Genomic DNA, 15,977 nt, shown 5'->3' with positions numbered 1-15,977 from the left:
TTGTCTCAATGTCAATGGCTGCTGAATGATCTGGGTGGCGGACATAAATGCAGCTATAACAAGCTAAAACAACATAACTGGGCACAGTAACTGACTCATCCTTCATCAAATATTCCTCCATAGCAAAAATTCTTCCATGAAATACCATTTGATAACATTTATCCTACCATTAAAGTTCTTGCAAACTTGAAGACAGGGGTCAGGGATGTATCCTTAGAAGCTGCCTTGCTTGTGTGAGATTCTGGGTTCAATAACCCCAATCTCCCCCTACACACACACACAAACACACACACACTCACACACACCACACACACCCTACAGTCAATCCTTTCTTATTTTATCAAGAAATATTATGTAATATTCTGATTTTTTTGGTTATTTTACATTAATAATATCTTCACAAGAAGTGGATTCCTCTCAAAGAAATACTTTTTTCCCTCATCCATAGAATTTCTTATTGCATTTTTATCATATATGATTGCAGGAATTCAAATACCTTTCTAGTCTCCAACTTTTAATTCTAGTTCTCTTGCTATTTCCATGACTGAGAGGTTGAACTTCTCAAAGTCATCCTTGAGTGTTGGAGTCAACTAATTCCAAAATTTATATATTATTTTCACTTCCTTCCACAAATCATAGAACATTCTTAGCAGCATCTAGAACAGTAGCTCTCTCAAGAAAACTGTCAATTTCCTTTGCTTTGGAGGAATTGTTATGTATGGAGACGTCAGTCTTAAGAAAACTCTTAAGAAGTCTGACATTTACTGAGTGCTAAATGAACACTGCCTTCAGCATTAAGTCACTAACTGCACCAAGAAACACAACCAAGGCTTGGAAGCCAGGAACAGAATTCTCATTAACTTGTGAAAGTTTTAGATGGCATCTTTTTTCAACAGAAAGCTGCTTTGCCTGCATTGAAAATCCATTGTTTAGTGTAGTAACTGCCATCAATAATGTTATTTAGATCTTCTAAATAACTCACTGTATCTCTATATCAGCACTTGCTGCTTCACTTTGTACTACTGTTAATAAAGATGGATTCCTTAAACCTCATTAACCAAGCTCTGCTAGCTATAAACTTTTCTTCTTCAGTAACCTCCACAGTTTTTCAGCCATCAGAGAACTTAAGAGAGAGAGAGAGAGAGAGAGAGAGAGACAGAGAGAGAGACAGAGAGACAGAGAGACAGAGAGAGAGAGAGGGAGACAGAGACAGAGACAGAGATAGGGTACTGCACTGGATTGAGCTTTGGTTTAAGAGAATGTTTTGGCTGATGTTTTGGCTATTCAGTTCACTACAACTTTCTCCATCTCCAAAATAAGAGGGCTTTTATTTTGACTCTATTTGTGTGTTCACTTGATTAGTACTTTTAATTTCCTTCAATAACTTTTCCTTTGCATTCTCAACTTGGCTAATTGGCGCAAAAGGCCAATCTCTGCCTCCAACATATTTTCTCATTAAACTTAATCATTTTTAGTTTCTAATTTAGAGAGACGTACAACTCCTCGTTTCACTTAAACACTTAGAGGGCTTTGGGGTGTTTTAACAGACCTAATTTCAATACGATTGTCACTAGGGGAATTAAGAGGCCTAACAAGGGAAAGAGAAATGAGAGAACTGTTGGTTGGGGGAGAAATCCAAACATAAACAATTTTAAATTTGCATTATGTGAATGAGTGTGGTTGGTAACTGTGAAAAATACAAACACAGGTACGGAAGGGTGATGTGTGTTCGCAGGCTCTCGGGGCAGCTCTCTCTCTCTCTCTCTCTCTCTCTCTCTCTCTCTCTCTCTCTCTCTCTCTCTCTCTCTCACGTCACTGCTCTTGAGCCACTATGTATGGATCAGATTGGGATGGCTCCTCCTTTGTGCTCTGCTTCTGTGTGTGTTGCTGTTCTCTCTTCTGTCTGTCTATCTCTGACTCTGTCTCTGTAGTCTCTCTTCTGGTCGCTTCCAACCTCTGTCTCTCTGTGTTGTCTCTCCTCTGGTCTCTTCCGATCTCTCTTCTTCTGATCTCTCTCTCTGGACCCCTTCTGCTTCAGTCTCGGGAGCCCCACTCGCTCTCACTTCTGATTCTTACTATGACTCTGATTCTCTTTTGCCCTTTCTTTCTCCTGCTTCTGGCTCTGATGACTCCCTGATTCTGTTTTGCCTTGTGCTTTACTTCTGTGTCTTCTCTCCACTTGTGTCTTCTCTCCGCTTCTGTGTCTTCTCTCCCTTGTGCTCTGCTTCTGTGTCTTCTCCCCCTTCTTCTCTTACAATCTTAGTTTATATAGAAATCACATAGGCTGGTGACACAAAGGTGGGTTGAATATTAACAAATCAACAAAGAACGGTAAAACCACTCCTCCAGGAGATTAAGAAAATCTCATCTAAGGAGATTACTCCAGATTACTAGGAGATCCACTTAAGGGCCAGATCCCATCCCGGGTGTGTCACTTTCTTCTTTCCTTAGCTAGTAATCCACTTAAATAATTATAGCAAATTTACTTCTAATATTTCTAGCAATGTCATTCTGTATGAGCACAGTAAGAGATGTATCAAACTTAAAGTTTGGTTCTTCCTGAGAACATTCACTATATATTCCAGACCACAGTCCTCAGGCAAAGTTAGTAAATATTATTGGAATCAATCAGCTCCCAAGTTACAAAGCATAATATTAACTGTCTTCCTGTGTGCATACAGAAAGGACATTGCTTTAAGGTAATCTAAGTTCCCTGCAGCAAGGCTAAAAGGACAAACCCAATGTTATCCTACAGGTAACATCTCCAAACAATTATCATAGTAACACCAAAGAAACCTCAATTATTGACTAACTGGGACAGAGATTCAATGTAAGGGCACAAGGATATAATGCTATTCAGGCCCTGGACCACCACGTCAGTTTCGGAGGCCTTGAAACAGACTCAGCAGTACTCAGAGACCAGAGATTTGGGGGGTATAATGTGATATCAGGGGTTGAGCTGGGGTTGACTGCATGAAACTTAATCCCTGTACTACCTTTCTGCTCCCATACTGCTTCCACCAAAATAAAACCGTATATACTGTAAGAAAGAAAACCAATACCATTAAGATAATTACCCATTTCACATAGTGCAGTGAGGATTAATTCAGATAGCATTTATAAAGCATTTAGTATAGTACCTGTGTATTACAAGATTGCAACCGAAATATTTACTGGCATGGAGGTGAAGAGATAGTGAAGTGTAAGGCCCTGGGCTGTGCATGCTGCAATCCTGGGTTTGATTCTCAGTACCCCGTAGTGACCCCTGATCACTGCCAGGAATGATCCCTGAGCACAGAACTAGGAGTAAACCCTAAGCATAGCCAGGTGTGACCCCCCAAAACACAAACAAATAAAATTTACTGGAATAATTTTATTATTTTTACATTGGAATATTAGCAACAGAAAAGCCAATAAAATGTGTCCAAAACCAAATTCCCTTTATGCATTGATCACCTTTTGCCGTCCTCATACAGAGATGGCTTTCAAAAGGTGCTATCTTCTGCACAATTTAAGAAGAGTTGAAACTTCCCTAAAAGGCATTCAACCACGGTGATTCATTAAAAAAAAAAAACAACTGTGTTGGAGGGAAGGTTCAGAATCAGTAAATAAAGATCATAAGAGGCAAATGGACAACAACAACAACAACAAAAGCATTCAAGAGTTAGTAACTGATCACTGTCATTTTCAATAATTATCTTCCATTGTGTACCTTGTGCTCTAATAAAGTTTCTGGTTGACCATAACTAAAATAATGAAAGTACAGAAAAGTAAAAAATTATATAAAAATATAGTTTTGGTCACACATAAATGTAACCACATGTATGAATCTGGCATGCTGAACTGTGTTTGCCCCATTCCAAAAACTCTACTAATTCTAAATAATTTGTTCCTCATGTTTTACTTCTTCTTTAAGCCAACAGATACTTAAGAGATAGTGTCTAGTAAACATTTCCAAATAGTTGTGTTTTTCACATATTTTGAACATTTTGTCATTCTTTCAGTTTTATCACACAAAATTCTTTGAAATAAAAGCATTTTAAATTTTTTAAAAAATAAGCACCAGTAACATCCCTAAACCAAAGGGAGTTACTGATGATAATTATAATTATTGGTGATAAATTTGATGAACATTTGAACAAATGGATATATTCTCTGGAGGACACATTTTAATATATATCTACTAGCTCAGTTTTATAAATTGTTTAGTCCTTATGTTCATTTATTTTCTGTTTTGTCACAGACTGAGAGAAGTACATTAAAAATCTGCCACTATAATTATGTTTCTGTCGATTCTCCATTGTTTTTATAACAGATTTTGGTTCATGCATTTTGGTGTTTTATTTATAAACAAAAATTCATACTTATGCCTGCTTTATTATAGATTTAATCTTTCTACAAAACAAGTGACTGTTGTCCTTTTCTTTAATACTTTGACCTTGAAGCATACTAATTTTGATCCCCTTATACTCTTTCTGTTCTGATTTTTTTGCTATATCTTGACCCAATTCTGGAATTTCTTTATTTTCAGTTTTACTCTTAGAACTTGACTTTAGTTGAATTTTAATGCAGGTGCAGAGATGTTTGCCTTAACCACTTATGTTTATAACATATGCTTAATCTTTTGTCATCTATAACTATTATACTTTAAGTTTCCTTACCCTTTTATTGTTTTGTTTGGGGGCACACCCATGTGTGCTCGGGACCCAACCCTCACTCTGTGCTCAGGGGTCATTCTTGGCAGTGCCAGGGATCCAACCTGAATCAGCACGTGCAAGGCAAGTACCTTCTCTATTATACTATCACTTTGGCCTCCCTTAGCTTTTAAATTTTGTACATAGTTTTATTTAGCTGGGAAGATAGCTCAAAAGGCACATAACTAGCATGAGAAAGGCCTCAAGTTTGACTCCCAGAACTTTATATTTTTGCTCAGTATTCCCCCATGTGCCTGAGCACTGCCCAACTTTATTATCCAACCTTCAGACCCCAACCTCCAGGCCTTGCACCTCCGGAGACTGTCTCTATAAAAATACTTGTATTGCTCTGGTGTCTGGCTCAGCAATAAAGCACTTACTTTGCATGTCTGGGGTCTGGGTTCAATTCACGGTTCAACACAAAAATATTTTTATTAGTATAATCCTTTCACAATTCCAAAATCCAATTAAATGTATTATACTATACTGAATAACTCTTTTCTCTCAATTGCATATTATCATTGAAATATGACACAGTATCAGTTTATGGTTAGTTTATGGTATAAAAATAAAGATTGTTATATATACATACTTCAAATTGTTAGTATAGTAAGTTTAGCTCTTATTTGTTACCTTAATTACATATCTCTACACTTATTTGACTATTTCCTCACTTGATTAAGATAACTATGATTAATTTGTTTGTATTTCCTGTAGGGGTTGGAAGACTGACACTGTAATTCTACTAGTATTTACTTTTCAGATTATTTTAAGACAAAAAATATCTCTCTCTTCCCTCGCCACTTCTCTCTCAATCTCCATATACGGTACGTGTATATACATGTATGTATGTATTATGTGTATATATATGTGTATGTGTGTGTGTGTGCTCTACATTTACACACACACACTAATAGGCCAGGGCAGATATGAGAGGAGGATACCAATCTCTAGAGTTTTATCTGAAATATGAAATTTACAATGTTTTCACTTCCATTTTCTGTAGAATATTTGTATATTTTATTTTGAATATTATTTTGAATATCCTTTTTCCTTAGCAATTAATTTACATTAAAATATCTTAAATGTTAAGCATTGGTTATATTGCTTAGTACCATATATTGGTTATATTTAAACTAAAAGATTTTCCCATACTGGAGTTTTCCATTTTAAATTACTTCCTAGTTATGTAAAATATCTTTTCCAGGGTATTTATTTATTTATTTATTTTATTTTTTAAAACAGGAACCACACTCAGAAGTGCTAGATATGGGGCACATGGGTCCATTCCAAATGATACTTGACCGATGTGACCCTCACAATTCAGTATTAGGGTTCTGATGGTTCTGGGTGTTATTTGGATCTATACTTGATGGCAGCAGGGGGGTTGGGGGGGGAGGCAGGTATTCGATATTAAGCATCAAACTCGGGACTCTGCATATGTCAAGTTCTTTCCCACCCCTTTGAGTCTTATCCCAAATACATAATGCATGTATTTTTTTTTTTTTTTTGCTTTTTGGGTCACACCTGGCGATGCACAGGGGTTACTCCTGGCTCTGCACTCAGGAATTACCCCTGGCCGTGATCAGGGGACCATATGGGATGCTGGGATTTGAACCTGGGTCGGCCGCGTGCAAGGCAAACGCCCTACCCGCTGTGCTATCTCTCCAGCCCCATAATGCATGTATTTTAAATCCTTAGATATTCTATGCCATAAAAAAAGAGGATTCTTGGGCTAAAGAGTTAATACAGATAATGAGATGCACTTCTTGTGTGCAGCCAGTTTGATCCCCAGAATCACATGACCCTCTAAGCATCACCAGGTGCAAACTTGGAGGTCATCAGCACCAGTGGGGTGGTCATTTTACATCCCAGCACCAGTGGGCCTGAGAAACACCGTGTACTCAGGACCTTGCATTGAACTACTGGTCTGTTTTTTTCCTAGACTTGCCAGGAAGTTCCCTGGTTCCCCTGAGGTATACTTGGAAGTTCTCCCCACCCAAAAAATGAAATTTTTTATTTTTGAAAAAAGTCAGTGGACTATATTTAGGTATAGTACTGCTTTGGTCTTTGTTTCTTAGAGGCTTCTGTTCTATAGATCAATATAGGCTTTAGTTTTATAATATTTATTATATAATTCACTAATGCATATTCTTTTTCTATAAATTGAAAAGTGCAGTTGTGATCGCATCCTGTCTACTATCTTCTGATGCTTTCATTTTCCTGCTTTCAATAACAACTTCCAAAGTTTAAAATATCTGCCAGAGATTCTATTTTCTATTGTGTTATTGATTTATGCTACAGTACAAGAATTTTAATTCTGCTCTTAAATTTTGAGTATCTCGCAGTGCTTTGCCCATGCAGTCAATTTGTCTTTCATCTCACACTGAACTTCAGCATATTGGCATTTTATTGCATTCTGTATCTCCTTGTGATCACATATATACCTTTATTTTCTAGCTTAATGAGCTAGCATCCAAAATTGCCTTTTGTTTCCTGTGAAGTATCATTTACAAGAGTAAGCATTTCTTCTACTGCTCTATAATAATACTCTATGCTATTTCAGAAAATTTTTAAACTGTGTTCAATAACTTTCCTTTTTGTCTATCTTTAAATGAATATGGCATGTTAGAACTAGTGATTCCTGGGCATCACTGGTCCTTTTCCTCACCACTTTTGCTCTCTCTGATACTCATGATTGTCTTTTCATATGCAAACCTGGAAGGTGAGCTGACATGGACAAACACAAATCAAACTAGAGCTAAGCCTCACAACGAGAGCTCGGCCGGTCTGATGCAGTGCCATCTCTAAACTTCTCTATGCAGCTCTGCAAATCTAAAAAGGATTTCTGAGAAAGAGCTTGTGATCTTTCTTTAACCTAATACAGTTCATGCAAAAATATATGATTTCTGGCGGCTACACCATTTCCAAGTCATTTCTGATTAAACACTGCCAAAATCAGTGTATGTAACATGATGATATGTGCCACCCATGTTCCAAATATTACTTATAATTATAGTTCTGATTTCAAGTTAAGAACATTAAAGAATTTATGCAGGGAGGGCCCAATGATGGCCAAATAGCGAGCTTGGGTTTGCGCCTCCTGTGATCACAATAAATCAACACAGAAATCTACTTTGGTCTATACAGAATCCATCTGGATTCACAGAGCTTCTACAACAAGGAACCAAAAAACAACAACATATAGGCATAAGGGAGACAAAGAAATACCTTTGACAAGATAGAAACTCTACCAGGGTACCAGGATGCAAAAATTTACAAGCCTTCTAAGGTGAAGAAATGGCCCTTGGGGGACGGGAGGGGTGTACAGGTACAGGGAGGGCATTATGCCAAACACTCAGCACCTCAATCCTACAACCGTACAACTAGAGCACTGGAAAAGGAGACTTGAAAGTTGATATTATAAATGAAAGTTGATATTATAAATGAAAGAGGAATCCCTTGCCTCCTTGGTCACCTTTTCAAGCCTGCTGACAGAGCAGCACTGGGGGACACCACTCTCATTACAAATAAACCTTGGGGAAGGGATTCAGATGGGTGCTCTACCCATTTATAAGAGTTTCATGTGGGTAAAAAGATGATCACAAAGTTTGTAAAAAGTGCTCACTGCTGACAGATAAATAGACCTCCTCCCTATCAGTTCTCAGGTGTCTGTAGCAAATAAGTCACATTCTTTTGATTTAGTTTAGATCACACCTGGCAGTGCCTTAAGCTACTGTTGGCTCTGGGCCTGGGGTCACTCCAGAGACTGCTCCGGATGCTCTGGGGACCATCCAGTGCCAGGGAACTGAACGCAGACATCACATTCAAAGCATGCGCTCAGCTCTTGTTGCTGACTCTCTGGCCCTAGTCACATCGTTATGCCAACAAACAGTCCGGTCCTCCCAAAAGCACAGTCAGCTTGCAAGGGAGCCAATTTTCCGCTATTCTCATTTGTTGGGTATACTCAGCTAGACTCTCCTCCCTGGAAATCCTTATCCTCTATCACCTGCTGAGCAAAGGCCCCCAGACTGCCTTTATACCCAGTACAAGTTCCCAATTGGCAATCAGTACACAACTACAGCAAAACAGGGGCTGCAAAGCACTCGAAACAGTTCCCAAAGTACATGTGGAACTCCCCAGTCACTGTTCAGGTGCACTGAATCTCAGTATCACAGCCAGCCCCAAATACTTAGGACTCGGAAAGTCCAATACATTATCTAGACTGCTAGACTTTAGCATGATAGCCAATGCCAGAAATCCATGCCCATGAAGCTTATAGTTTCTGCCAGATACAACCAAACTCAACACTATAGAGAAATCCAGGCACTTGCAATGGTAAATACCAGGTAGATGCCAGGTTTACTCAAACTGAGTACCAGAACCACCATCAAGCACTCATGGTGTCACAGCCAATGCCAGGTGTTTATATCCTCCAGACCCTAGCTATTATACATACCCACCAGGACATGGTCACCAAGTCCCTGTATAACCCAATATGCAGCACAATATATAATCCAGAGACACAAACATTTACCTTCATTAATGGCTCATGACAATAGCCTGGAAAGAATTCCTGATACAACTGTGAGCTGGGCAACCAGTGCTATGCAACTTACTTGAAAAGAACCCAAAGTAATTAACCTACTGATACTAATAAAATGAGAACAGAAGAATATTTCAAAAGGATGGGTAAAGCATAAAAATACGAGGAATGTCCAAAGACACATTATAATTAGAATGGCAAAAGTCAAACATAAAGGACACTCTTTAAAGCAACAAGAGAAAAGCAAAGTTCTAAATCTGAAGGAACCTCCATTAAGACATTAAGACAACCAAAGATTGCTCACCAGAAACTGTACAGATTAGATGGGAGTGATAGATATAGACAAATACTGAACAAAAATCCCCAACACAAATATTCTACCCAGTAGGGCATTGTTCTGATTTGAAGGACAAAAACAACTGTTCATAGAAGCAATACATAACCACTTACACAAGCTCACAAAAATACTTAATAAACTTCTATAAAAGCAAAAGAAACTACAGCTTAAAGTGCCAAATACATAAAATGTGACAGAAAATGAAAACTAGAGTTCTTAGAATGAACTTGAGGTATATTTAATTTTTAAATCATTATAAGCTTAAAAATCTTAAGATAACATCAAAACAAAACAAAAAAGTACAAGAGGCACAAGTGAAATCTTATCAATACTGATAAACATATCAATGTATAAGAGAAGAGAATAAGTATAAAATATTACATGCTAATATAATGATTCAAATCTAGAATGAATGATAAAAGGCTTTGTAATAATAATTTCATTAAATATCAGTGGCCTGAACTCTCCAAACAAAAGGCAGAGAGTGGCTGGAGAGAAAAAAAAAATCAACTTCTGCTATCTATGAAGACGAACTTCCACTCAAAGAATCAATTGAGGCAAAGTAAAAATATGGAAAATGAGATTAGCTTTTTAAGCTCTTCTTCTACCTTGAACACGTACCTTATTTGCTTGTCTGTTTCTTTGTTTATTTCCACTATGGAGAATCCTATGTTCTCTGTCCAACATATACTTCTCACTTTCTCTCCTCTTACATCTTTCTAAATAGGTTTTGATAAAAAACCATCTTGCTTCAAAAAAAAAAAGAAATTATTAAAAGGCTAACTTTCTTGCTTCACAAGAAAAGAAAAAAGAAATGATTAAAAGGCAGGCTAATACAGGAAAAGACAAGCATATTTAAGTATATTTAAGTATACCTTACCTGATTTAATCAGGTAAGGTATACTTCTGAAAAAGAATATAGAGAGACAGGGACAGATATCATGTGATGTTAAGTGATCAACATATCAAGAGGACAAAACACTCGTGAATATAGAAACAGTGGGCTGGGGGATGTAGCTCAGTGATAGGGTAAGTACATGTCTTACATGAGTGAGGTTCTGGGTTCAAACCTTAGCATCTACAAAAACAAAGGACAAAAACACCACCAATTCCACATGCATTCCTTTCTCCCCAAATCTCTAATAATCAGGGGGAAAAAAGAAATGCATCATAAAAGGAGCTAAAATCTGAAAAAGTTCATAGACCTGAGATTTCTAATACTAAGAGGAAAAAGTACATAGCATTACATGTTTCTTTTAAAAAAAATTCAATTTTAAACCAAATACTTTGTAAAAGACAAGCAAAAAGAAACCGACACAGATAGAATAACAGAAGTAATAAATTTCAGGTCAAAAATGAACAAAATAGAAATCAAAAATATAATACAGAATGTCAATAGGTAGAAGAGCTAATTCTTCATAGGACAAATAGTTAGCTAGGGGGAAAAAGGGAGCAGGTAATAATAAAAAACAGGATCAGACCTGAAGAGGATGTTACAAGACAACACAGAAATACAAAATATCATTAGAGACCATTAGAAACAACTTTATACCTTAAGTTGCAGAAACAACTTAACAGGAGAATGGACAAATGCCTAGCATACTACGACTACCCCAAACTGAAACTAGAGGAAATAGAAAACCCAATAAGCCAATTAAAAGCAAACACATTGAAACAATAATCAAAGGACTCCTCAGAAAACACAACAAACAAAAAACAGGATTAGATAGTTTCAATAGTGAGTTTAAGAAAACTTTAAGAATGAACTATTACCTATCTTTCCAAACAAAGTATTGAATAAAGGGGAATTATTCTATAAACACACTGTGGGGTCATTATTACTTTGATACCAAAAAGCAAACAGTGATAATTTTCACAAGAAAATTACAAAACTATATCCCTGATATATTTCTAAGGATATATCCCATTGAGATAAACATCCCCAATAAAATCTTACCAAACTAAATAAAACAACACATTAAAATGATCATTCATCATGACTAAATGGTATCTATTTCCACTTAGATTAAAGGTGGTTAATATAAGTAAGTCAGTTAATGTAAAACACTATAGCAACAACAACCAAAAATAAATATTTAAAAATAGATGGTTATATCAATAGAAAAGAATTTTATAATATATTAAACATTTTTCTGTGATAAAATAACAAAATGGAGATTAAGCAAAGTCATACCTCAACATAGCAAATACCATATGTGATAAACCACAGAAAACATCACATTTGGTGGACAAATCTAAAAATTCTTCCTCTAAGATCAAGCACAAGGCAAAGATGTCTAACCTGACCACTATTTTCACCATGATAACAGATGTTCTAGTCACAGATAAGAAAAATAAGTAAACAAAAAAACCTAAGTGGAAAATATCACAATTTTCAGACCAAATGATAAATATAGACTAAAGTCTCTTACTAAAAAATATCTTAAGAAGCAAGAAACAATTGTAGTAAAACAGCAACCTAAAATAGCAGTATACAATAATCTGTTAGTTATTGTATACCCAGTTTATTCTAGATGCAAGCAATAAACTAGAGGACTAATTTAAAACTAAAGTAATTCCATTTACAACAAAATAAAGAAAACTACTGAGAGCTTGGTCCAGGGTGATAGTACAGTGGGTAGAGTGGATGTCTGGTATACAGCCAACCCAGGTTCAATCCCTAGCACTTCATATGGTCCCCAAGCATGCCAATCTGTGACCCCTGAATACAGAGCTAAAAGTGAACCCCAAACATTAACAGGTATGGCCCAAAAATAAACAAAAGATTATTAAGTATCTAGAAATAAATTTAAAGCAAAGACCCAAACATCAAAAACTATGTTACTGCTTAAAATACTAGAAAACACAGGAGATAGGGAGAAATTATCTCATACCACAGAGATTGGGACACATCAAAAAGAACAAGAACAACCGGTGCTGGTGTGGATGCAGGGAGAAAGGGACTTTCAGGCATTATTGGTGGGAATGCCAACTGGTCCAGCCTTTTTGGAAGACAATATGGACATTCCTCAAAAACTAGAATTTGAGCTCCCATTTGATCCAGAAATACCACTTCTGGGAATATACCTTGGTGGCCTCAAAACACACAGCAAAAATGCCACCTGCACTCATATGCTTATTGCAGCATTATTTGCAGTAGCAGAATATAGAAACAACCCAAGTGCCCATTTTTTTTACTTGTTATCAGAGAAATGTAAATCAAAATGATGATTAGTTATCATCTTCTACCTGAGAGAATGTCTAATATTAAAAGGCTAGAAATAATAAGTTCGATAAAATATATCCTCATCATTAACTATTGGTAGAAATGTAAATTGATCCAGCCTTTATGGAAAGCAATATGAAGATTGTGCAAAATATTAAAAAACAGAACTGTACTATGATCTAGCAACTCTACTCCTATATCTGCTCCAGTACACAAATGCACTAATTCAAAAATATATGCACATCTATACTCATTGTAATGCTACTTACAGTAGCCATTATCTGGAAATAATCCATGTGACCAATGGCAGATGAATGTATTAGGTAGTGACGGTACCCAAACATAATGGAATATTAGTTAAAAGAAAAGATAAAATCTTGCCTTTTACAGCAACATGAATAGAACTGGAGGGGGGCATGTTAAGAAAATAAATCATAAGGAAAATGGCAAATATCAGATCTCATTCTTATGTGAGATATAAGAAAATAAAACAAGGACACATATGCAGCCAAAGGAAACTAAATTCTTGGACTCTGAATGTAGAACTGAGTTTATCAGAGAGGGAAGTCATAGGGCAATTACCTGAGTTCAAAGGTTTGTTGGTGAGTGCAGTGAAGTTATATGTTGGTAAATATTTGAAACCGTATCCCCAAAGCATATAGAATCTTGCCATTCGATGTTATATCAATTGTAAAAATAAAGAAGATTTGTTATGAAAAGGGGATTCAGCTTTCTCAAATAGTAAAAAGTGAGGGGCAGTTATAATAAACCCACTTCTAAGTAGCTCAAAACATGATTCCACATGTCATACATATTCAGCTCCATTTCTTGAAGATGAAAACCCTACATCTAAGCTAGACCCTAATGTTTGACATGAATTGACATTACTTCTAATTTTTTCCCTCTCAGCTAAGCTGATTACATACAGAGAATAAAAGACCATTTTCACGACTGTGTTTCTCACCCAATCTATAAGCATTAGAGTCAGTAAAATTTCTTCCATTCTGGAAAACTGTTTAGTCATCTTTAGTTAACAGTTTAAGAGTTCATTTTTTTATGGGTTATAAAAATTCGGCCAGAATCAATAAGAGCCCAAGAGAGATATAATCAGATATTTTAATAGACCTTAACCTGTTGTAGGACCAGGCTTTTCCCTTTACAATTCTAAATAACCATATTTCTTCTTTTGCCACATGATAAATAGTAAAAAAAAATTGAAAAAAACACAGCAAAGGATATTTGCATTTTTTATGAGTCTCAGAGTGAAAAGGCCCAAAATACTATAGAACCAAGACTGACAAAGCCTAAACAGTACCACAACTATTCATGCTTACTTCAGGCATGAAACACGCGCCTTTTGTTCATGACACTATAATGAAACAATCATGTGTAATGATAAAATATTCCAGAGAAGAGCAACCCATGTCTTGATTAACTCACCTTTTGGGAAAGTATCTGGAAGTCATTAATATAGAAGGGTTTTTGCAATAGGCATCAGACTGAAAATAAAATTTATCTTTAATTGTAGCTTTCAAGAGTCCTAAGCTCATGCATGTAGGAATTTAACCCTCTTTCTGTGTAATGTGTTCAAAATATGACTACTTTGAGGGCATCACTCCTCTATCTTCACCTTGCCTCCTTATTGCCAATAAAGTTCATTTTCAACCCCTGATGTTTTTCTTTTATTTGCCCTCAAGAAGCAACGAAACAGAATCTTCCATTGGTTACAATTTGTTAAGTCAGCTAGGAGTGAAATCTACTCAGATGAGTCAACTTTGGGTTTGGAAACTTTTGGGTAAACCCCATGGTTCCCTTCGCTCTTACCCAATTAAGACATGAGCTGACTTTCACCCCACTCCAGATGATCAGAGAAACAGCTGAGGGCAAGTCAGTCCACCATGTGTGGTCCCATCTCCTCTGTAAATGGGGAGAGTTCCTTGGGATACACACCTAATAACCCTCTGTCTAGACCACATTTACCTGTGGACTTGAGGCCATTCTGTAGGTGATCTCTATGAGTGGGGATAGTTGTGGGCATTGACCTTTATCTGAATCAATTCATCTGTCTTTGCAGTGGTACTTAGGTATGTTATTTCCCAAAGGGGAAGAGGATAATAGGCTGGGGGTATGCTGAGAAAGGAAAATTCTTACTTAAAGGGTACCTTACCACCTTGTGAGAATTATGGAATTCTGCCCAAGTTAAGCAGAAGTAGAAATCATCGCATTTGGATGATCTGCCTCACAAATAAGCCACTGCTGGAAATCAGGTCAATGTATAAAAGCAGGAATTTGGGGATCTAAGTGTACTGGAATTAGAGAAGTTTGAGTACTCCTACCTACCCCCCAACAACCTGAATGACTTTGGGAGAGACTTACTTGCTGCATGCTGTATTTGTGTGTTATGTTCTATTTTTTTTATTATTTTATTGAATCACCATGAGATAATTACAAACTTTCATTTTGGGGTTACAATCTCACAATGATCAAACACCCATCCCTCCACCAGTGCACATTCCCCCCCCACCCATATCCCAGGTATACCCCCCTTTTGCACCCTCCCCCTGCCTCCGTGGCAGACAGTATTTCCCATACTCTCTCTCTGCTTTTGGGCATTATGGCTTGCAACACAGACACTGAGAAGTCATCATGTTTGTTCTATTATCTACTTTTGGCATGCATCTCCCATCCCAACTGGTTCCCCCCAGCCATCATTTTCTTAGTGATCCCTTCTCTATTCCATCTGCCTTCTCCCCTTCGCTCATGAAGCAGTCTTCCAGCTATGGGGCAATCCTTCTGGCCCTTGTGTCTACTGTCCTTGGGTGTCAGCCTCATGTGATGTTATTCTATAGTCCACAAATGAGTGCAGTCCCTCTATGTCGGTTCCTCTCTTTCTGACTCATTTCAAAGATATCAAGGGCATACAGATAGGAAAGGAAGAGGTCAAGATATCACTATTTGCAGACAATATGATAATGTAGTTAGAAAACCTTAAAGACTCTACAGAATAACCCTAAAGAATCCTAGAAACAATAGTCAATATAGTAAAGTGGCAGGCTACAAAATCAACACCCAAAAGTCCATGACTTTCTTATATACAAATAATGAAAGAGAAGAAAGAGACATTCAAAAAACAATCCCGTTCACAATAGTACCTCAGAAAATCAAGTACCTTGG

General features: G+C 36.9%; 1 protein-coding gene across 2 annotated transcripts in view; it reads right to left on the bottom strand.

The window, feature by feature from the left end:
• NELL1 (neural EGFL like 1) overlaps positions 1–15,977 on the bottom strand; it is a 949,069-nt gene that overhangs the window by 513,372 nt on the left and 419,720 nt on the right. The window lies entirely within an intron of this gene.

This window comes from Sorex araneus, chromosome 6, assembly GCF_027595985.1.
Source record: "Sorex araneus isolate mSorAra2 chromosome 6, mSorAra2.pri, whole genome shotgun sequence".
Taxonomy (NCBI): domain Eukaryota; kingdom Metazoa; phylum Chordata; class Mammalia; order Eulipotyphla; family Soricidae; genus Sorex; species Sorex araneus.
This window is presented reverse-complemented; position numbering and strand designations above follow the sequence as displayed.